This window comes from Macaca fascicularis, chromosome 1, assembly GCF_037993035.2.
Source record: "Macaca fascicularis isolate 582-1 chromosome 1, T2T-MFA8v1.1".
Lineage (NCBI taxonomy): Eukaryota > Metazoa > Chordata > Mammalia > Primates > Cercopithecidae > Macaca > Macaca fascicularis.
The window spans coordinates 180,229,270-180,253,022 of record NC_088375.1 but is presented as its reverse complement, the minus strand read 5'-3'; the positions used below and the strand labels follow the sequence as shown (position 1 = coordinate 180,253,022).

The 23,753-nt window shown below is 47.4% G+C and overlaps 1 long non-coding RNA gene across 1 annotated transcript in view; it reads left to right on the top strand.

The window, feature by feature from the left end:
- Nucleotides 1-23,384, top strand: part of LOC123572757 (uncharacterized) — a 32,082-nt gene extending 8,698 nt beyond the window's left edge. Inside the window, exons 2-4 of the long non-coding RNA XR_006697266.2 lie at nt 14,582-14,719; nt 18,919-19,124; nt 23,072-23,384. This is a non-coding gene — a long non-coding RNA (uncharacterized lncRNA). The remainder of the gene's footprint in view (nt 1-14,581; nt 14,720-18,918; nt 19,125-23,071) is intronic.
- The last annotated feature ends 369 nt before the right edge of the window (nt 23,385-23,753 follow it).

The window sequence follows — 23,753 nt, the reverse complement described above, 5'->3', positions numbered from 1 at the left end:
AGGACCCAGCCTGGACACCTGTGGATGCTGAGGGATGCCATGTTCCTGTTCACCTCCGTGTTGCCCGGTACTTGGCTTACATGTGTGCTGAATAAATGAAGCATTCATGTTTTGTGGCAAAGCGTAACTGAGTAATTTCATCCTGAGGATGAGTGTGCTGGAAATGGCAAGGTTTCTTCATCTGAGCCACTCATTCCATTCCATCTGTGTGCCCGACACTGCATGGGTGGGGATACAGAGGTCAGCACTAGACGCCCAAGGAGTGCTCAGTAACGGTTGGTTATTCCCCTATGGAGCCCTGTGTTCAAAATCTCCCTTCTAGCCACCCCTCCTGCAGGGGCTCCAGCCCTGCTTCCCTCCCCCGTCAGCCCGTGCTGGGGGTTGAGAGGACTCCAGAGACACGCGGATGACACATGGAGTGTGCCAGTCAGCGGCCCTCTCACCCTCGCAATCTGGGGCACCCGGAGCAGAGCTCGCAGGCTCGTTCTCTGATTCTGATTCCTGTTTCCAGGGAAACAGACGTCGGCAAACGTCAAAGTCCCAGCTTTCAAATACAGGTCTCTTCCAAAACTTACTGTCACGTGATTCATAGGCTCCACAGTTGTGGAGGCGGCAGAAACCTCTGAGAGCACCCCACCCTCCGCCTCACCACAAGGGTCCTAGCTCCCAGTTGAATGCTCTGTCCTTTATCTGGCACTGCTTCCAACCCAGGAGGCCCAGGAAGCCATCCTGAACTGTTAGTTTGGGCCTAAGTTTACCCATCCGTATGATGAGGCGATAGTTCCTGCAGTCAACAAATGTTTGTTGAGCACCTCAGGATCCTTCCAGCCAAATGCAAGAGAGCCCAGGGCAGTGGGTACAGGGAGTGGCAGTGGTTACATTGGGAGCTTGAAGAGGACACTGGAAGGAGGGAATGAGGGAGCACCAGTCGCCCAGGAGCACTAGTGCCATGGCGCTGAGCAGGCTGGCAGGAAAAGAGCTTATCCAGCAGCGCCCCTGGGCTGTGGCTCTCTCCCCATCTGCAATGCTGGCCCTCTGCTCCCTCTCCTGGGAATCCCACCTTCTCATCTCTCTACTATGCCTCTGTCTCTCTGCGTCTTTACACGTTTCAGCCTCTTCTGTCTCTATGTCTTGGCTTATCTCTGTCTCTGGGTCTTTCTGGACACTTGCCCTTCAGTCTCTTTCTGTGTGCGTCTCTGATTTTTTAACCTCTCTCTGAGGTTCTCCATTCTCCCACTGGAAAGACCCATGAGGACAGAGATTTTGTCTGTTTTGTCTTTTGTTTTATTCTCAATGCCTGGAATGGCACCTGGCACATAGTAGGTGTTCAGCAAGCATTCGTCAAATGAATTCTCTCTTTGTCTGTTTCTCTCTCTCCCACCCCGCCTTCTTGCGTATGTCTGTCCTCCTCTCTTCTCATCTCTCCTGGTTTCATCTGCTGTTTGTGTATCTTTTGCCTTCTGTTTCTCTCTCTCCTTTCCTTTCTTTGTCTCTCTCCTCTTTACTCAGTCCCTCTCATTCTCGCTCTCGCTCTCACTGTTCTGCCTCTCTGTTGCTGCTGGCCCCTCTTGAACACATGCACGCACACACACATAAAACCATCTGCAGCATTCCTTCCCATAAATGTTTCCTAGGTTGTTATGGGTTTAGGAAACCTAACTTCAAGCCTTCAGCTCCAACCCTCAGAGAGTCGCCCACACACACTCCCCCACTTCCCCAAATTACCATTATAAACAGGACAAGGCATTGGGCAGCCCACAGCAAAACTGGGCAGTCAGCAGCTTGTTTCTGAAGCCTTCCGCTGGCTCCTGAGTCACTGTTAACCCTCTGCTCAGTGCCACTCCCTGAACAGAAGGACCCCAAGGCCAAAGGACGGCCTCTTTCAATTGTCTGCGCTAGGAAAAGTTTCTGACACCAGCCACTCATTGCCTTGGTGTGACCCTACTCACCATCACACTTCTTCAGAGGCCTGTCTAAAAGTTTCTTCTCTGGGGGCTGAGCATGGCTTCTCATGCCTGTAATCCCAGCACTTTGGGAGGCTGAGATGGGAGGACCACTTCAGCCCAGGAGTTCAAAACCAGCCTGCAAAACCTCATCTCTCTCTCTTTTTTAAAAATAATTTTAAAAAATTAATGCCTGGTCTGGTGGCTTATGCCTGTAATCCCAGCACTGTGGGAGGCCAAGGCGGGTGGATCACTTGAGGTCAGGAGTTCGAGAGCAACCTGACTAACATGGTGAAATCCTGTCTCTACTAAATACAAAAAAATTAGCCGTGCGTGGTGGCACACGCCTGTAATCCCAGCTACTTGGGAGGCTGAGGCAGGAGAATCAGTTGAACCTGGGAGGCAGAGGTTGCAGTGAGCTGAAATGGTGCCACTGCACTCCAGCCTGGGCAACAGAGCAAGACTCCATCTCAAAATAAATAAATAAATAATAAAAAATAAATAAGGCCAGGCATGGGGGCTCACACCTGTAAACCCGGCACTTTAGGAAGCTGAGGCGGGTGGATCACTGGAGGTTAGGAGCTTGAGACCAGCCTGGCCAACATGGTGAAACCCTGACTCCTCTAAAAAAATACGAAAATTAGCCAGGCGTGGTGGCGTGCACCTGTAGTCCCAGCTATTCGGATGGCTGAGACAGGAAGATCACTTGAACCCAGGAGGGAGTGGTTGTAGTGAGCCGAGATTGCACCACTGCACTCCAGCCAGGGCAACAAAGCAAGAGTCTGTTGCAAATAAATAAATAAATAAATAAATAAATAAATAAGCGACAATAACTATAAAATGCTTGGCCAAGTACCTAGCCTGGTGTTTGATCAGGAAATGGTAAAAGGTACTAGTTTTCTTTTTTTTTTTTTTTTGAGACAGAGTCTCACTATGTCACCAGGCTGGAGTGCAGTGGCACGATCTTGGCTCACTGCAACCTCCACCTCCCGGATTCCAGCAATTTTCCTGCCTCAGCCTCCCAAGCAGCTGAGATTACAGGCACGCACCACCACACCCAGCTAATTTTTGTATTTTTAGTAGAGACAGGGTTTCAGCATGTTGGCCAGGATGCTCTCGATCTCCTGACCTCGTGATCCGCCTGCCTCGGCCTCCCAAAGTGTTGGGATTACAGGCATGAGCCACCACACCCAGCCAAAAGGTACTAGTTTTCTTAATGTTATCTTTTTTTTCTTCAATTCTCTTTTTACTTCTTTCTTAAAATAAAAAAAACAAAAATAGAGGCCAGCCGCAGCGGCTCATACGTATAATCCCAGGACTTTGGGAGGCCAATGTGCGAAGATCACTTGAGGTCAGGGTTCAAGGCCAGCCTGACCAACATGGTGTAACCCTGTCTCTTCTTAAAAAAAAGATACATATATATAATATAATATATATAATATATTATATAATATATATATTATAATTATATGATATATAATTAATTTATAATTAATTTATATATTATATAAATATAAAAATATATATTAATAAATATATAAATTATATAACATATAAATAAATTATAATATAATTATAATTGTATGTATACTATATATTATATATATATAAATAGTCAAGCATGGTGGCATGTGCCTGTAGTCCCAGCTACTCAGGAGGCTGAGACAGGAAAATGGCTTGAACCTTGGAGGCAGAGGTGGCAGTGAGCGAGATCAGACCACTGCACTTCAGCCTGGGCAACAGAGTGAGACTCTAGCTCTAAAAAAAAGAAAAAGAAAAAGAAAAGAGATGAGAGTCTCACTATGTTGCCCAGGCTGGTCTCAAACTCCTGGTCTCAAGCCATCCTCCAGCCTCAGCTTCCCAAAGTGTTGGGATTATAGACATGAGCGACTGCACCCAGCCTCTAAATGTTATTATTATTATTACTATTATTATTATTATTTTGAGATAGAGTCTTGCTCTGTCACCCAGGCTGGAGTGCAGTGGTGAGATCTTGGCTCACTGCAACCTCCAACTCCCAGGTTCAAGCGATTTTCCTGCCTCAGCCTCCCAAGTAGCTGGGACTACAGGCATGTGCCACCACACCCGGCTAATTTTTGTATTTTTAGCAGAGACAGGGTTACACCATGTTGGCCAGGCTGGTCTGGAACTCCCTGATCCACCAGCCTTGGCCTCCCAGATTGCTGGGATTACAGGTGTGAGCCACTGTACCAATAAAATGTTATTTTATTGGCAGTCACAACAACCCTAAAGGTGGGTATTATGTCACCTGCTTTCCAGGGGAGAAGCTGAGGCTTGGAGAGGAAGAAAGGGCAATTTACCAGGTTACCCAGCTAGTAGGCAGCAGGGCTAGGATTGGAATCTGCACATCCCAACTCCAGCCTCTTACCCAGCATCATCACTGTTTTGACCTTCTCTCTCCCTCCCAGAGCCCCCAGAACCTGAACTCCAAGTCCCAGCCCATGAGGGTCCTGTGAACACGCTCATGTCCTTGTTCTTACTAGACAAGGATGTGATTGCGAGAACAAGACGCTTGCCCTAGGAAACTCAACACCAGACCTCCCAAACCTATTCCTGAACATGCCGTAGAACCACAACTGGTGATGGGGCCAAGAGCCATGAACAGTGGGACATTTGAAACCCCTCAGCAAGCATGCTTGCTAACATGATTTCCAGGGAAGTGTTATTGATGAGTGTGGTTCATCTTACATACTTACGTGAAATAATAATAGGCATGGCACCCCACTGGCACTCCAAGGCTTCCTATGGAGGGAGAGAAGCAAGGGAGGTGGGAGCTCACAGGATTAGCCTGGAGATGGTGAAGAGATCTCAAGGCAGAGAATCCAACTGGCCCATCTGGGGCCTGCTGACTCCATGACGGGGTCCTCCAGATGCTTTGAGGTCAGGGCCAAACCCGATGGGCAGCCTGGTGTGGGAGGACCAAGCTCAGCCATAAACATCTGGTCACATATGCCCCAGTCCCTCTGTACCTTCTCATCTCTCTGCTATGTCTCTGTCCCCTAAATGGCTCAATTCCAAAAGCAGGGTGAGACTACTAACTGAGCCATCTGCGGTGGGTAGAAGGGTGGGAAGTCTGGAAGGAGGGCAGGAATAAAGATTACCAGCAGTGTCTTTGGTTGATTGGAGTGCCTGATAACATTAATCCCCCCCATTTTTGGTACCTGCTTTGTATTTTTCCAACTTGTCAGAGCTGTGAATCACCCTCTGCATGGAGGGATTCCCACGCTTAGGTGCCGGTTGGTTGGCAGATGCCAAAACAAATCAAAGACCTCGTCGTGAAGTGCTTGGCTAGGTCTGAACAAGGTGCTGGGGCGGTGTTCTAGGTGAGGCATTGTCACTTCCTGGAAAATGAACTGTCTTCAGAGCAGCAAGTTCCTCTGCTAGGCATTTATTTATCCCCTGCCACTCAGCAAAAATGATTCCAGTTCAAAGAGATTGCAACAAAAGGATTGTGTGTAAGGTTAATTAAAGAAAAAAGAAGAAACCAGGAGAACCAAGGAAATAAGAAGAGAATAAAAATGAGCAGTGTATCTTCTGTGAATGAGCACCAGATGAAACTATAAGCTCCCTGCTGGCCAAGGCAAAAAAGGAAGCATGATCACTTTATGGAGCTCTTGACATAACTAACATTTGTTGAGTATAATTCCAAAATTTTAATTTTAATTTTAATTTTATTTTATTTTTTGAGACGGAGTCTTGCTCTGCTGCCCAGGCTAGAGTGCAGTGGTGCAATCTCGGCTCACTGCAACTTCCACCTCCTAGGTTCAAGTGATTCTCCTGCCTCAGCCTCCCAAGTAGCTGGGACTACAGGCATGCACTGCCACGCCTGGCTAATTATTTTGTGTGTATTTTTAGTAGAGACAAGGTTTTGTCACGTTGGCCAGGCTGTCCTCAAACTCTTGACCTCAGGTGATCTACCCACCTCAGCCTCCCAAAGTGCTGGGATTACAGGCATGAGGCACTGTGCCCAACCAATTCCAGAATTTTTATTTATTTATTTATTATTTCTTTTTTGAGACAGAGTCTTACTCTGTCGCCCAGGCTCGAGTGCAGTGGCACAGTCTCGACTCACTGCAAGCTCCTCCTCCTGGATTCACATCATTCTCTTGCCTCAGCCTCCCGAGTAGCTGGGACTATAGGTGCCTGCCACCACGCCGGGCTAATTTTTTGCATTTTTAGTAGAGACAGGGTTTCACCGTGTTAGCCAGGTTGGTCTCGATCTCCTGACCTTGTGATCCACCCGCCTCAGCCTCCCAAAGTGCTGAAATTACAGGTGTGACCCACCCCACCTGACCCAGAATTTTTAACATTATCTCATTTCCTTCCCAGTACCATGCCAATAAGCTATTGTTATTCCCATTTTATGGTTAGGAAAGTGAATCTCAGATGTTGCAGTGGATACTGGGGTGGTAATTCACCAAGATGTGCTCTCTAGGGCCAACATGCTCATCAGCTTCTTGAAATATTGGCTGCTAACAGTTCACAGGAGCATTGCTCCCTGGGAATTGCCTTTGGCTGCAGGGAATGACTTTATCCAAAGTTATACCATCTTTAAGGGGAGCTTCCTATCCCTGCAACACAAAGCTCTGCAGGTCTAGAGCTCCCAGAGGGGGAATGTTTCCACTGGGGACACAGTAGAAGTTCCTTTGAACTTTAAACTATGACTGCTTCTTGATTCTTTTGAATATCTTGAGCTAAGAGACCATCAGCAAGGAAAGGAATCACCATACTGTTGGTGATAATTACCCCTGGTCATCAGTAGGAGGTAGGGTGTGTGGCTAAACAATAGGAACAGAGATGAATATGTGTCATGCTCAAGCGATGCACTGGGGGTCTTCTGGTGCTACTGTGCCTGGCTTTATTCGTACATGGACAAGTAAAGCAGCCATGGCTTAAGCAGGGCACAGTAACCTGAGGCTCGGACCCTTCAGGGTTGAGGATCTGGATCTCCACCGGACAAACTGCCCAAATCAGAAGAAATGCTAGCAATGCCAGGTGCGATGGCTCATGCCTGTAATCCCAGTACTTTGGGAGGCTGAGGCGGGTGGATCACTTGAGGTCAGGAGTTCAAGACCAGCCTAGCCAACATGGTGAAACCCCCTCTCTACTAAAAATGCAGAAATCAGCCGGGCATGCTGGTGAGCACCTGTAATCCCAGCTACTTGGGAAGCTGAGGCAGGAGAACCCCTTGAACCTTGGAGGCAGAGGTTCCAGTCAGCTGAGGTCACACCACTGCCCCCCAGCCTGGGCGACAAGAGCAAGACTCTGTCTCAAAAAATAAAAAAAAAAAATTAAAAAAAAATAAAAGAAATTCTAGCAAAAGATAAGGGAAATCTAGGACAGGTGGTAAAAGAGTGTGATAACAAGTATCTATTACAGTCTTGAGATCAACTTCTGCAACTAATTCTACAGTTCATCTCACTAACCCTTCTTTTTTGAGTTTCACAGGAAACAAACCCAACCAGAAACCTAGAGAAGCTGTTCCCAAATGGGTCAAATTTCACAGAAGCAAATGGAAAGGAGCAGTGCAAGGGGTGGCCTGTAGTGGGTACTCTGATTCTCTGCCTAGATCTCTCTTCTGGCTGAGCTGCCCATCGTAAGCTGCTTGGAATACTGGCTGTGGAAGAACGCCAACTGCATCTCTCACAAGGAATTTCCTCAGCTGCAGAGATCCTCAGTCAAGGTTATGCCCCCTCCCAGTGGGTGGCTCATGGCCAATGCCTGGCTAATATGGAGGTACAATGGCCAGCTGGCTGCCCTTGCTTCAGCTTAGCCTTTTTTTTTTTTTCTTTTTGAGATAGAGTCTCACTCTGTTACCCAGACATGATCTCAGCTCACTACAACCTCCACCTCCCAGGTTCAAGTGATCCTCCTGTCTCAGCCACCAGAGTAGCTGAGGATACAGGCGTGTGCCACCACCCCTGGCTAATTTTTGTATTTTTAGTAGAGACAGAGTTTCACCATGTTGGCTAGGCTGGTCTTGAACTCCTGGCCTCAAGTGATCGTCCCACCTCAGCCTCCCAAAGTACTGGGGTAACAGGTGTAAGCCACCATACCAGCCCCCCAGCCTTTTTTTTTTTTTTTTTTTGAAACAGAGTCTCACTTTGTAGCCCAGGCTGGTGTGCAGTGGCACAATCACAGCTCACTGTAACCTCCACCTCCTGGACTCAGGTGATCCTCCCACCTCAGCCTCCTGAGTAGCTAGGACTACAGGTGCATGCCACCACTCCCAGCTAATTTTTCCATTTTTAGTAGAGATGGAGTTTCATCATGTTGCCCAAGCTGGTCTTGAGCTCCTGGGCTCAAACAATGCCCCCGCCTCGGCCTCCCAAAGTGCTGGGATTACAGGCATAGGTCACCACAGCCAGCCTACTTAGGACACCTCTGAAGGGCCGTCTCCGCTCTAGGGCACTCCATGGGATCAGTTGAGGCCTCAATGACAGCCAATGAAGGTCGGTTTCTGCCTCTGCCCAGTCCAGACTTCCTACCTGCCTTCCAGGCACATCTTCTAAGAGCACTTCCCTAAGAACTTTGAGCCACAACTCTCTGAATCAGGGTTGGTTTCCAGGGAACCCAATCTAAAGCAGACATGTCAGTAAGATTGTTCAAGGTAGCAGTCCAGACATACATCATGTCTTCTTGTATTAAGCTATAAAATCTTTTTTTTTTTTTTTTTTTGAGACGGAGTCTCGCTCTGTCGCCCAGGCTGGGGTACTGTGGCCGGATCTCAGCTCACTGCAAGCTCCGCCTCCCGGGTTTAAGCCATCCTCCTGCCTCAGCCTCCCGAGTAGCTGGGACTACAGACGCCCACCACCTCGCCCGGCTAGTTTTTTGTATTTTTTAGTAGAGACGGGGTTTCACCGTGTTAGCCAGGATGGTCTCGATCTTCTGACCTCATGATCCGCCCGTCTCGGCCTTCCAAAGTGCTGGGATTACAGGCTTGAGCCACCGCGCCCGGCCATTATAAAATCTTAATGTAGTCTTTTTTTCTCAACATTTACTAGCACTGTGATTTAATTTAGCATTTACTAAATAGTCAAAACGTTTAAAATGTGTGTGTGTGTATGTGTATATATATATATATATTTTTTTTTTTTTTTGAAACGGAGTCTCACTCTGTCACCTAGGCCAGAGTGCAGTGGCGTGATCTCAGCTCACTGCAACCTCCGCCTCCTGAGTTCAAGCGATTCTCCTACCTCAGCCTCCCAAGTAGCTGGGACTACAGGCATACGCCACCGCGCCTGGCTAATTTTTGTATTTTTAGTAGAGATGGGGTTTTACCATGCTGGCCAGGCTCATCTGGAACTCCTGACCTCAGGTGATCTGCCTGTCTCGGCCTCCCAAAGTGCTGGGATTACAGGAGTGAGCCACCGCACATGGCCAGAAATGTGTGTATTTTTATAAGAGAAATTGCGTTTATTCCAGGTACTATTGTTGCATGACCACCACCCTGAACGTAGTGCTATAAACAACAGCTGCTTGACTCTGCTCAGGGATTTTTTGTACCTTGGACAGGGCACAGTGGGGATAGTTATTCTCTTCTGCACAGTGTCTGGGGCCTCAACTGGGAGGACTCCAAGAGCTCAGAGACGGAATCCTCCGGAAGCTTCTTCTCTCACATGTCTGATGCCTGAACTGGGATGAGTTGAAAATTGGGCCGGGCGCGGTGGCTCACGCCTGTAATCCCAGCACTTTGGGAGGCCGAGGCGGGCGGATCACAAGGTCAGGAGATCGAGACCACGGTGAAACCCCGTCTCTACTAAAAATACAAAAAATTAGCCGGGCGCGGTTGTGGGCGCCTGTAGTCCCAGCTACTCGGGAGGCTGAGGCAGGAGAATGGCGTGAACCCGGGAGGCGGAGCTTGCAGTGAGCCGAGATCGCGCCACTGCACTCCAGCCTGGGCGACAGAGCGAGACTCCGTCTCAAAAAAAAAAAAAAAAAAAGAAAATTGGGCTCAGCTGGGATTATGGCCGCTCCTTATGGCTTGGGCAATTCACTGCATGTCAGATGGGTTTCAAAAAGGAGAGTCCTGGCCAGGTGCCGTGGCTCACACCTGTAATCCCAGTACTTTGGGAGGCCGAGGCGGGTGGATCACCTGAGGTCAGGAGTTCGAGGCTAGCCTGGCCAACATGATGAAACGCCGTCTCTATTAAAAATACAAAAAAATTAGCTGGGTGTGGTGGTGGGCACCTGTAATCCCAGCTACTCGGGAGGCTGAGACAGGAGAATCACTTGAACCTGGGATGCGGAGTTTACAGAGAGCCAAGATTGCTCCATTGCACTCCAGCCTGGGCAACAGAGTGAGAGTCTGTCTAAAAAAAAAAAAAGAAAGTCCTGAAAGGGAATATTCTAGGAAACCAAAGTGGAAGCCGCATGAACTTTTGTGATCTGGCCTCAGAAGTCATACCTTGTCACTTCTACTGTACTCTAGTGGTCCAAGCAGCACAGCTTCACCAGATTTCAGGGTTTTGAAAAAGGGGATGTAGACCACGTCTCTTGATGGGAGACATAGCAAATAATTTTCACTCATCTGGTTTTGAATTGTTTTCATTAAGTTTTTTTTTTTTAGACAGGGTTTCACTCTGTCACCCAGCCTGGAGTGCAGTGGTGTGATCTCAGCTCACTGCAGCCTAGACTTCCCGGGCTCAAGTGATCCTCCCACCTTAGCCTCCTAAGTAGCTAGACTTACAGGTGTGCGCCACCATGCCTGGCTAATTTTTATTTTTATTTATTTAATTAATTGACTAAATTAAATTTATTTATTTATTTGTTTGTTTGTTTGTTTGTTTTGAGAGAGTCTCGCTTTACCACCCAAGCTGGAGTCCAGTGGCGTAATTTTGGCTCACTGCAACCTCTGCCTCCCAGGTTCAAGGAGTTCTCCTGCCTCAGCCTCCTGAGTAGCTGGGATTACAGGCACGTGCCACCACGCCCGGTTAATTTTTGTATTTTTAATAAAGATGGGGTTTCACCATGTTGGTCAGGCTGGTCTTGAACTCCTGACCTCGTGATCCACCTGCCTTGGCCTCCCAAAGCACTGGGATTACAGGCGTGAGCCACCATGCCAGGCCAACCTAGCTAATTTTTAAAAAATATTTTATTTTTAGTGTATAAATACAATTAAAATGTATAAATAAATAGAGACAGGATTTCACCATGTTGGCCAGGCTGGTCTCAAACTCCTGGCTGTAAGTGATCTGCCTGCCTTGGCCTCCCAAAGTGCTGAAATTACAGGTGTGAGCCACCTCACCTGGCCTAATTTTTTTAGATTTTTTTGGTAGAGATGGGGTCTTACTATGTTGCCCGGGCTGGTCGCAAAATCCTGGGCTCAAGCAATCCTCCCAACTTGATCTCCCGAAGTGCTGGGATTTCCAGCGTGAGCCACTGTCTGATTTTTTTAAACCACATACCACTCTTAGGGATTTATCATAGGTAAGTAACACAAGTGTCTAAGATCTGTGTAAAAGGAAGTTTACCACAACTTTGTTTATAATACTAAAACATTGTTTATAGTATTGTAAATTTATAAATTAGTATATAAACATTGTTAGTATATACCACAACATTGTTTATAATGCTAAAAAAAAAAAGAGACAATCTAAATGACCAATCACTGGTAGGGGTTGAATAATTTGTAGCACAGTGTGTCAATACTATGAAATACTATGTAGCTATTAAAATGACACAATATGATGGAAAGGTTTTTTTTTTTTTTTTTTTTTTTTTTTTTTGAGACGGAGTCTCGCTCTGTTCCCCCGGCTGGACTGCAGTGGCCGGATCTCAGCTCACTGCAACCTCCGCCTCCCGGGTTCACGCCATTCTCCTGCCTCAGCCTCCTGAGTAGCTGGGACTACAGGCGCTCGCCACCTCGCCCGGCTAGATTTTTGTATTTTTTAGTAGAGACGGGGTTTCACCGTGTTAGCCAGGATGGTCTTGATCTCCTGACCTCGTGATCCGCCCATCTCGGCCTCCCAAAGTGCTGGGATTACAGGCTTGAGCCACTGCGCCCGGCCGATGGAAAGTTTTTTAAATAATATATTGTTAAATAGAAAAAACTGGTTACAGACAGAATGGATGGTAAGATACATTTTGATTTAAAGAATAAAGTAAAGTTTTTGGCTGGGGCGGTGGCTCATGTCTGTAATCCCAGTACTTTGGGAGGTTGAGGGGGGTGGATAACCTGAGGTCAGGAGTTCAAGACCAGCCTGGCCAACATGGGGAAACCCAGTCTCTATTAAAAATACAAAAAAATTAGCTGGCGTGGTGGTCAGGTGTCTGTAATCCCAGCTACTCAGGAGGCTGAGGCATGAGAATTGCTTGAATTCCCAGGAGGCAGAGGTTGTAGTGAGCCGAGATCTCACCACTGCACTCCAGCCTAGGGGACAGAATGAGACTCCATCTCAAAAATTTAAAAAATAATAATAATAAAAAGTGTTTTTTTTAGTTTTAGTTTGTTTTTATTTTAAATTATATAGAGATAGTGTCTTGCTATATTGCCCAGGCTGGCCTTGAACCACAAGCCTCAAGGAATCCTTGAACCTTAGCTTCCCAAAGTATTGGGATTATAGGTATGAGACACCACACGTGGCCTAAAGTTGCTGTTGTTATTGTTGTTTTGTTTTTTGAGACAGGGTCTTGTTCAATTGGCCAGGCTGGAGTACAGTGACATGATCACAGCTCACTGCAGCCTTTACCTATGGGCTTAAGTGATCATTCCACCTCAGCCTCCCAAGTAGCTGGGACTACAGGCATGTGCCACCACGCCCTGATAATTTTGTTTTTTAATTTTTTTTTTTTTTTTGTAGAGATGAGTTTTTGCCATGTTGCCCAGGCTGGTCTTGAGCTCCTGGGCTCAAGCAATCCACCTTCCTCGGCCTCCCAGAGTTCTGGGATTACAGGTGTGTGAGACACCGAGCCCAACCTGCTGTTTTTTAATTACAGAAATATTCAACAACCGAATTGTTTCTCCTGTGTACCAGCCTTGAGCTAGGCACTGGGGATACAGAGTCAATAAGAACCAGCTTCTTATACAGGAAGAACTGGCCAGGTGCAGTGGCTCACGCCTGTAACCCCAGCACTTTGGGAGGCCAATGCGGGAGGATCACGAAGTCAGGAGATCGAGACCATCCTGGCTAACACGATTAAACCTCATCTCTAATAAAAATACAAAAAAATTAGCCGGGCGTGGTGGCAGGCGCCTGTAGTCCCAGCTACTCTGCAGGCTGAGGCAGGAGAATGGCGTGAACCTGGGAGGCGGAGCTTGCAGTGAGCCGAGATCGCGCCACTGCACTCTCGCCTGGGTGACAGAGCAAGACTCTGTCTCAAACAAAACAAAACAAAAAGCAGGACAGAACTTACAGTCTAGTGGGGCAGACAGACACATCAGAAGGGGGATGTTGTCTTTTGATGACTATTCATAGGAGTTAACACTTGAGTTTTGAAAAAATTAGCCAAATGAAAAAGGCAGGTGGCGGGATGTGGTGGCTCACACCTGTGATCCCAGCACTTTGGGAGGCCGAGGCAGGCAGATCACCTGAGGTGAAGAGTTCAAGACTAGCCTGGCCAACGTGGCAAAACCCTGTCTCTACTATAAATACAAAAACCGGCCAGGCGCGGTGGCTCACACCTATAATCCCAGCACTTTGGGAGGCTGAGGCGGGTGGATCACGAGGTCAGGAGATCGAGACCATCCTGGCTAACACGGTGAAACCCCGTCTTGACTAAAAAAAAATACAAAAAATTAGCCGGGTGTGGTGGCAGGCGCCTGTAGTCCCAGCTACTTGGGAGGCTGAGGCAGGAGAATGGCGTGAACCCGGGAAGCGGAGCTTGCAGTGAGCTGAGATCGCGCCATTGCGCTCCAGCCTGGACAACAAGAGCAAAACTGTGTCTCAAAAAAAGAAAGAAAAAGAAAAGGGCAGTTGTTGGAGTCATGGATGGAGGTTGACCCCCTAGATCCCTTCCACTGATTTTAATCTCACTTCTGTTGCTGGTGGTTAGTTTAGGGACAGGCATGTGACCATCCTGGCCAATGTGAGGTGAGGAGAGGTCTGCTAAGGGGCTTCTGAGAAGTGTTTCTGAGCAGCTAATACAGAGACACCAGACGTGGCCCATTTTTCTTCCTGTGGCTGTTGTCATGTCTGGGTGTGAAGTTTGAATTTGCTGCTGTATTCTTCCAACCCAGGGAGGATCCAACTTTAGAATGAATCTGACCCCATGGATGGCAGAGAAGAGACAGAAAGAGCTGGCTCCTCAACATTCTTGAGCTGCTGATTGTATAGGGCCTGGGGCCCATCTTGCGAGATAATGTGTTTCCTGATGGTTTAAACCAGTTTGAGTCAAGGATGTTCTGTTACTTGCAGTTGAAGGCATACTTACTATTGCAGAACAGCATTCCAGTCACCAGGAATAGATAAAAGAGAATGGCCTGTAGTTCAGTGTGGCTGCTGGGGAAGCTGCATGAGGGAAAGAGGAATGGCTAATGGAGAGGCCTGTAGGGCCAGGTCATGAGAAGATTATGCCATTTAAGGTGCCAAGACTTTATCTTGAGAGCAATGGGGAACTGGTCAGGAGTTTTAAGCAGCAAAGTGATTTTTTTTTCTTTTTTTCTTTTTTTGAGACAGGATCTCCCTCTGTTGCCCAGGCTGGAGTGTGGCGGCACGATCACAGTTCACTGAAGCCTTGATCTCCCAGGCTCAGGTTATCCTCCCATCTCAGCCTCCCAAGTAGCTGGAACTACAGGCACATGCCACCACACCCAGGTAATGTGTGTGTGTGTGTGTGTGTGTGTCTGTATACATTTTCATTTTTATTTTTTATTTTTTGTAGAGACTGGGTTTTGACATGTTGCCCAAGCTGGTCCCGAAGTCCTGAGCTTAAACAATCAGCCCACTTCAGCCTCTTAAAGTGCTGGGATTACAGCTGTGAGCCACCACACCTAGCCAGCAGTGATTTGTTCAAATCTGTCTCTTAGGAAGATCACTCTAGTAGCTAGGAACAATTTGAGAGAGACAGAAAGGGAGCCAGTGAGTGTGAGAGGACCAGTTAGAAGACTGATGCACTCAGGGAGGGATACCTGGACAGTGGCCGTGAGACGGAGAGCAGGCGAGTCTGGAAGAAGGAAGGAGGCGGGGTCGCCAAGCTGGGGTCCACTGGCTCCCGTGGAAATGAGGGGAGATGAGGGCCTCATCAGGCTTGGGCATCTGGGAGGACAGTATGCCATGTACCAAGGAAGGAATGCCAGAGAAGGTTTGAGTGGGAAACACCTTGGGTTAGGTGTGGGGTGTGTGAGATGCTCCAGCACCTCCTGAGTGTGGAGAAACCCCAGTGAAGGGGATCTGTTGCACTTCTTCTGATAACCATATTGATTGGCTTGGGGACCTATCTCTCCACGATGGGACAGAGTCACGTGGGAACTTCCATCAGTCTGGCCAAAGGCTAGCCCCTGATCTGGGCCCAGCCAATTACAGGTTTACCCTTGGAATTGGAATCGTAGCCTGTCTCACAAGGTAGTCAGTTTATCCCCAAGCTGGAGTTTAGTCTTTTTTTTTTTGAGACAGAGTCTCGCTCTGTCGCCCAGGCTGGAGTGCAGTGGCATGATCTCAGCTGCTTCAGCCTCCCAAGTAGCTGGGACTACAGGCACACACCGCCAAGCCCAGCTAATAATTTGTATTTTAGTAGAGACGGGGTTTCACCGTGTTGCCCAGGATAGTCGCAAACTTCTGAGCTCAGGCAATCCACCCGCCTCGGCCTCCCAAAGTGCTGGCATTACAGGCATGAGCCACCGACCACACCCAGCTGGGGTTTCATCTTAGTCTAGGCTCCCCTGAACTTAGAGCCTGAGCAAGGACTTGGGTGCAGGATATGCATTTGGGAAAGGATTCTAGGGAGCAGAAGGGAGAAACAAGGAAGAGAGAAACAGGGAAGAGACTAGCACAAGGATGATCAAGGCTGCTGCTCCAACCCACTGGAACCTTCGAAGGAGTAGAGCATGGGTCTCAGAACAGTCTTGGAGAGGGGTGGGGAAAGGGAGAAGCATGTGTCCATTGGCTGCTCTCCCCATTGGGTAAGGGTGCACTTTTCTGGGATCTGCTTCTCTGGGATGCCCAGCAGGTTCCCAAAGGCACCTTAGGTGGCTGTTGGGAGAAGCTTGGGGCAGGAAGCCTGGGGCAGAGGCTGCAGAACACCTCATTTCGAGATGAAGTTCTGTCCATGCATATGCGACAAATCCGTGCAGAGAAGACCACAGTGGTAGTAGAGGGGAGCACGAGAGGACGTGAGCACAAAAGATGTCCGATATGGGCTTTTTTTTTTTTTTTTGAGACGGAGTCTCGCTCTGTCGCACAGGCTGGAGTGCAGTGGCGCGGTCTTGGCTCCAGCAACCTCCGCCTCCTGGGTTCAACTGATTCTCCTGCCGCAGTCTCCCGAGTAGCTGGGGTTACAGATGCGCGTCACCACGGCTGGCTAATTTTTGTATTTTTTTTTTTTAGTAGAGATGGGGTTTCAACATTTTAACCAGGCTGGTCTCAAACTCCTGACCTCAAGTATTTACCCGCTTCGGCCTCCCAAAGTGCTGGGATTACAGGCGTGAGCCGCCGCTCCCAGCCGGGCCTTTTTTTTTTTTTTTTTTTTTTTTTTGAGGCAGTCTTACTCTGTTGCCCAGGCTGGAGTGCAGTGGCGTGATCTCGGCTCACGGCAACGTCCGTCTCCGGGTTCAAGCAATTCTCATGCCTCAGCCTCCTGGGTAGCTGGGATTACAGGTGTGCGCCACCACACCTGGCTAATTTTTTTTATTTTTTATTTTTTATTTATTTTTTTGAGACGGAGTCTCGCTCTGTCACACAGGCTGGAGTGCAGTGGCGCGGTCTCGGCTCCAGCAACCTCGCCTCCTGGGTTCAACTGATTCTCCTGCCTCAGTCTCCCGAGTAGCTGGGGTTACAGACGTGTGTCACCACGCCTGGCTAATTTTCGTATTTTTTTTTTTTAGTACAGACGGGGTTTCACCATGTTGGCCAGGTAGGTCTCAAACTCCTGACCACAGATGATCACCTGCCTCAGCCTCTCAAAGTGCTGGGATTACAAGCGTAAGCCACCGTGCCTGGCCTTGATATGGGCCTTTAAAAGGCCGTCTGCTATAATCCCAGCACTTTGGGAGACCGAGGCAGGTGGATCACCTGAGGTCAGGAGTTCAAGACCAGCCTGGCCAATATGGTGGAACCCATCTCTACTAAAAAAAAAAAATACAAAAATTAACCGAGTGTGATGGCAGGCACCTGTAATCCCAGCTACTCAGAAGGCTGAGGCAGGAGAATCACTTGAACCCGGGAGGTGGAGGTTGCTGTGAGCCATGATCACGTCATTGCACTCCAGCCTGGGCGACAAGAGCGAAACTCTTTTTTTTTTTTTTTTGAGACAGAGTCTCGCTCTGTCGCCTGGGCTGGAGTGCAGTGGTCAGACCTCAGCTCACTGCAAGCTCTGCCTCCCGGGTTCCCGCCATTCTCCTGCCTCAGCCTCCCGAGTAGCTGGGACCACAGGCGCCCGCCACCTCGCCCGGCTAGTTTTTTGTATTTTTAGTAGAGACGGGGTTTCACCGTATTAGCCAGGATGGTCTCGATCTCCTGACCTCGTGATCTGCCCGTCTCGGCCTCCCAAAGTGCTGGGATTACAGGCTTGAGCCACCGCGCCCGGCCAAATAAAATAAAATAAAATTTAAAAAAATAAATAAAGGCTATCTGCCAGTTCCTGCTACTTGGATCTCCAGAACTATCCCACAGCGTCCTCTCCAAGCCTGCACGCTTCAGCATTTTCCCCGGTTCCACAAGCTACATCATAGCCTTCACAGGGATTCCTTTTGGGCTCACATTAGCCACAGTCAGTGTCTGTTGCTTAAAAACAGAAACCCTCAGCCGGGTGCGGTGGCTCACGCCTGTAATCCTAACACTTTGGGAGGCTGAGCAGGCAGATCACCTGAGGTCAGGAGTTCGAGACCAGCCTGGCCAACAGGATGAAACCCCATCTCTACTAAAAACATAAAAATTAGCTGGGCATGGTGGTGCATCCCTGTAATCCCAGTTACTCAGTAGGCTGAGGCAAGAGAATTGTTTAAACCCAGGAGATGGAGGTTGCAGTAAGCCAAGATTGCATCACTGCCCTCCAGCATAGGCGACAGAGAAGACTCGGTCTCAAAAAAAAAAGAACGGGTCAGGCACGGTGGTGCACGCCTGTAATCCCAGCACTTTGGGAGGCCGAGGTGGGTGGATCATGAGGTCAGGAGTTCGAGACCATCCAGGACAACATGGCAAAACCTTGTCTCTACTAAAAATACAAAAATTAGCTAGGCGTGGTGGCGCACATCTGTAATCCCAGCTACTCAGGAGACTGAGGCAGGAGAATTGCTTGAACCTGGGAGGCAGAGGTTGCAGTGAGCCAAGATAGGGACATTGCACTCCAGCCTGGGTGACAGAGTGAGACTCCATCTCAAAAAAAAAAAAAAAAGCACAAAAATCCTAATGGATGCGGCTGGGCGCTGTGGCTCACACCTGTAATCCAAGCACTTTGGGAAGCCGAGGCGGGTGGATCACGAGGTCAGGAGATCAAGATCATCCTGGCTAACACAGTGAAACCCCGTCTCTACTAAAAATACAAAAAATTAGCCGGGCATGGTGGTGGGCACCTATAGTCCCAGCTACCAGGAGGCTGAGGCTGGAGAATGGCCTGAACCCTGGAGGCAGAGCTTGCAGTGAGCCCAGATCGCTCCACTGCACTCCAGCCTGGGCGACAGAGTGAGACTCCATCTAAAAAAAAAAAAAAAATATATATATATATATATATATATACACACACACACACACACATATATATATATATCCTAATGGATGCAGTGTATGACATCACAGAGAATGAACTCAAAAACTGTTATAAAGCAAATAACAAAACATTTTCCTGTGGTATTTCTTGATAGGTTGTTGTTTAGTAAAACTGGAGGGCCGAGGCATGTTGATGGGGGTGTGGCTTTCCATTGTCCTCCCCAGATCTAAAAGAGCACTTGGAGGCTTCAAGTGAGGTGCCCACCCACTCTTGTCTTTATCATCCATATTCCTGTCTGACAACAGCAAAGACATACCTGTATTCTTATCAAAAGTGCTGAACTAAAAGTGGATCTCAAAGGTATAGTATCTAAGAATGGGTCTGCTTAGAACAAGGTCTGCTCTTGGCCCGTGGGGTGGGGAAAAGCTTCATGAGTTTATGGGCACAGATGGAAGCAAACTGTGAAACATGAGTGTCTGTGTGTGTGTGTGCCCATGTGTGTACACGGGAGTGCATGTGGTGTGCATGCATACATAGCCAGCTTTCCTCCATAGAGACAGTGCTCACAGTCACTTATCGGGTATCCCTTTTTGGGTACCATGATGAAAAGGCAAGGAGAGGAGACGACTTGGCAAGTAAAGACAAATGGGTGGAATAGAGACATGCCAGCCAAGTGGTGTGCTCATTTTTTCATTCCATGAACATTAACTAAGTTTAGAGATTAAATATCTGAGCCCTCAAGGAGCTCCAAGTCTAACAAAGCTGACAGGCACACATATACAGTTTAATGGGAAATTATAAGAACTAAGATAAGGGGGCCGGGCTCACACCTGTAATCCTAGCACTTTGGGAGGCCGTTGTGGGCAGATCACAAGGTCAGGAGATTGAGACCATCCTGGCTAACATGGTAAAACCCTGTCTCTACTAAAAATGCAAAAAATTAGCCGGGCGTGGTGATGGACGCCTGCAGTCCCAGCTACATGGGAGTCTGAGGCAGGAGAATGGTGTGAATGGCATAAACCTGGGAGGCAGAGCTTGCAGTGAGCTGAGATCGCACCACTGTGCTGGAGCCTGGGTGACAGAGCGAGACTCCATCTCAAAAAAAAAAAAAAAAAGATAGAGGAAGCCAGGCACCGTGGCTCACACCTGTAATCCCAGCACTTTGGGAGGCTGAGGCAGGCTGATCACTTGAGCTCAGTAGTTGAAGACCAACCTGGGCAACATGGTGAAATCCTGTCTCTACCAAAAATACAAAAACTTAGCCAGGCATGGTGGTGTGTGTCTGTGGTCCCAGCTACTTGGGAGGATAAGGTGGGAGGATTGCTTGAGCCTGATAGGTGGAGGTTGCAGTGAGCCGAAATTGTGCCATTGCACTCCAGCCTGGGCAACAAGAGCAAAACTCCGTCTCAAAAATAATAATAGTAATAATAATAATAATAAAAGAACTGAGGTAGAGGGATATGCAATGTGGCACAAGGGAACAAATGAGTATTTTATTTCAGAAAATCTGGAATGATGACCCAGAGCGGGAAGGGCTTTGGTGAGTCTTGAAGGATGAAGAGGAGTTGCCAGGCAGATGATGGGGGGCTAGGAAATGGTAGATGAGGAGTCAGCAAAGTAAAATCACAGAGGTGTGAAGCAACAGGGAGCATTAGGGGACTTGGTGCAAAGTTATGGTGGGGAGGTAGATAGAGAGTTTGGCTTTGGTCCGACGGGTAATCCCAGCAGTTTAGAGTTTACAGTTTCTGATGATTCACTTCAAGTATTTTCTACATATCTCCAAACATGTTTATGTATATATTTTTTTCTTTCTTTCCTTTTTTTTGACACAAGGTCTCTGTCACACAGGCTGGAGTGCATTGGCTCGATCATGGCTCACTGCAACCTTGACCTTTCTAGGCTTAGGGGATCCTCCCACCTCAGCCTCCCAAGTAGCTGGGGCTATAAGTGTGCATCACCACACCTGGCAAATTTTTGTATTGTTTTGTAGAAACTGGGTTTTGCTATGTTGTCCACGCTGGTCTCCAACTCCTGGGCTGAAGCAATCCACCCACCTCAGCCTCCCAAAGTTTTGGGATTCTAGGTGTGAGCCACTATGTCCAGCCTATTCTTTTAAATTATTTATTATTTTTTGAGATGGAATCTGGCACTGTCACCCAGGCTGGAGTGCAGTGGCATGATCTCGGCTCACTGCAACCTCTGTCTCCTAGGTTCAAGCGATTCTCCTGCCCCAGCCTCCCGAGTAGCTGGGACTACAGGCATGCACCACCACGTCTAGTTAATTTTTACATTTTCAGTAGAGACGGAGTTTCACCATGTTAGCCAGGCTGGTCTGGAACTCTTGACCTCAGGTGATCCTCCTGTCTCAGCCTCCCAAAGTGCTGGGATTATAGGCGTGAGCCACCGTGCCAGGCTCCTATTCTTTTTATTTTTAACAAATGAATTCATCTTATATTTACTGTTCTGTAACTTGCTTTTTTCACTTAGTATATCCTATATGAACATCTTTTCATGTTACATTCTTTTTTTTTTTTTTGGTCTAATTCTTTTTTTTTTTTTTTTTTTGAGACAGAGTCTCACTCTGTCTTGCTCATGCTAGAGTGCAGTGGTGTGATCCTGGCTCACTGCAACCTCCGCCTCCCGAGTTCAAGTGATTCTTCTGCCTCATCTTCTGAAATAGCTGGGATTATAGGCAGGCACCACCACACTTGGCTACTTTTTTTTATTTTTTAGTAGAGATGGGGTTTCCCCATGTTGACCAAGCTGGTATAGAACTCCTGACCTCAAGTGATCCACCCTCCTCAGCCTCCCAAACTGCTGGGATTACAGGCGTAAGCCATCATGCCCAGACCATCTCTTTTTTTCTTTTTTTTTTTTTTCTGAGATGGAGTTTTGCTGTTGTTGCCCAGGCTGGAGTATGATGGCACAATCTCGGCTCACCGCAACTTCTGCCTCCCAGGTTCAAGCGATTCTCCTGCCTCAGCCTCCCGAGTAGCTGGGATTACAGGCACGCATCACCATGCCTGGCTAATTTTGTATTTTTAGTAGAGACGTGGTTTCTCCATGTTGGTCAGGCTGGTCTTGAACTCCTGACGTCAGGTAATCCGCCCACTTTGGCCTCCCAAAGTGCTGGGATTACAGGCGTAAGCCACTGCGCCCAGCACATCTCTTTTTTTTTTAGTAGCTTCATAGTATCTTGTAGTATGGGTGAAAAAATTACCTTCAAAGTTTATACAGCACCAAGAATGTTCCATTGAGTCTACTCCCTTGTCAACATTCAAGCAATCTTTTTTTTTCTTTTTTTTTTTGGGACGGAGTCTTGCTCATTCACCAGGCTGGAGTCCAGTGGTGCGATCCTAGCTCACTGCAACCTCTGCCTCCTGGATTCAAGCGATTCTCCTGCCTCAGCCTCCTGAGTAGCTGAGATTACAGGCACGCGCCATCACGCCCAGCTAATTTTTGTACTTTTAGTAGAGATGGGGTTTCACCATGTTGACCAGGATGGTCTCGATCTCCTGTCCTCGTGATCTGCCCGCCTTGGCATCCCAAAGTGCTGGGATTACAGGCATGAGCCACCATGCCCAGCTGCATTTTTTTTTTTTTTTTTTTTTTTTTTTTTTAGAGGGAGTTTCATTCCTGTTGCCTAGGTTGGAGTGCAATGGCGCGATATGGGCTCACTGCAACCTCTGCCTCCCGGATTCAAGCGATTCTCCTGCCTCAGCTTTCCGAGTAGCTGGGATTACCGGCATGCACCACCATACCCAGCTAATTTTGTGTTTTTAGTAGAGACGGGATTTCAACATGTTGGCCAGGCTGGTCTTGAACTCCTGACCTCGTGATCTGCCCGCCTTGGCCTCCCAAAGTGCTGGGATTATAGGCGTGAGCCACCGCGCCTGGCCCTCAAACTTTTTAATTTCGACAATCTGATAGGTGAAAATGGAGTCTCATTGTTTTAATTTGCATTAACTTAATTATAAGTGAGGTTGCTCATCTTTTTACTATATTTATTAGCCATTTGTAATTCTTTTTCTTTTCTTTTTTCTCTAAACCATGGAACGGTGCTCATGTATTTCCTTTTATACAAACAACTTCTTCATTTCTTTATCCACTTTTATGTTGGTCTGTTCATCTTATTAATTTATGAAAATTATTTATATTTAAATGAAACTAGACTTGTTTATAAGATAAATTAGACTAGTTTCTCTGTATATATTATCTTCTGTTTTGTTTACAGTGTTTTTGGCATATGGAAATTTAAAGTCTTTTATGTTCTCAAATTTATTATTATTTTATTTTATATCTTCTAGGTTAATGTCATGCCCAAAAGCGTTTGCCCGTTTCCAGGTTATAAAGTAATTCATCAATGTTTTCCTCCAACACCTTTATGATTTTATCATTTATGTTAACATCTTGATTCTATCTGGAATTTAGTTTAGATGTGTAGATTCCTGAGCACACATTTGCTAGCAACTTGCTGTCTTTATTGCCCCCAGATTCTCAATTACTTCTTCCATTTGCTTAATCATGTTTAGACTTCCTTCCATTCCCAACTTATGACTGAGGTTTATAACAAGGACCTATGAACAAATTGCAAGCAATAAAGACGAAAGTAACAGCAAATTCTGGAGTCTGCTGTCTTGTCCACATCTGAGACCTAGATAAGGTGGGTTCACTACTGACCAGTGCTGGTGAGGCTGTGGTAGCCTGGGTACCCTCATGGATGTCATTGAGACAGTTCCTGGCACCAGCCCTTCTAAAGGGCAGGGTGGCAACCTATGTCAGCAGCTTCATTTTGTTTGCCCAGGAAGTAGGCTTCTGGGAATGAACCTGAACACATACCCAGAGATATGAATATTCACTTACTAGAGAGTTTATCACAAAAAAATTTAAAAGACACATTGAAGGCCAGTTGTGGTGACTCACGCCTGTAATCTCAGCACTCTGGGAGGCCGAGGAAGACAGATCACTTGAGGTCAGGAGTTTGAGACC